A 446-nucleotide genomic window follows, 5' to 3' on the forward strand; every position below is an offset into this window, starting at 1 on the left:
AGGCCTACTGTAGTAGGCCTCCACTCGTATGTTCCTACATAAATAGCCGCCAGGAACTTGGACATTACTGCGAGTCCGCAGCACCACAGTGCAACCCATCCCTCATTATTCCGGTAACACACGCTTGTTAGAGCTCACTATAGTGATTAACAAGGCTGCTCGTTAAGCGTCATCCAATACACGTTCATAACGAGGACCAAATATTTTTTGCGGGGGGAGGGGGAGGGGGAGGGGAGGGGGGAGGGTTGAAGGCTTCTTTTCCATGATTAAACTCCATATTTTGACTCTTCAAGGCCAGATTATATTATTACTTAGAAAAAAATAACATTTTATGATCTTACGTTGTTGGTTAAATGGGTTTCAAGCCTATCTACGACACCAGGGTCGTGTGTGTGTGTGTGTGTGTGTGTGTGTGTGTGTGTGTGTGTGTGTGTGTGTGTGTGTGT

Source organism: Cherax quadricarinatus, unplaced genomic scaffold (genome assembly GCF_038502225.1).
Source record: "Cherax quadricarinatus isolate ZL_2023a unplaced genomic scaffold, ASM3850222v1 Contig495, whole genome shotgun sequence".
Taxonomy (NCBI): Eukaryota; Metazoa; Arthropoda; class Malacostraca; order Decapoda; family Parastacidae; genus Cherax; species Cherax quadricarinatus.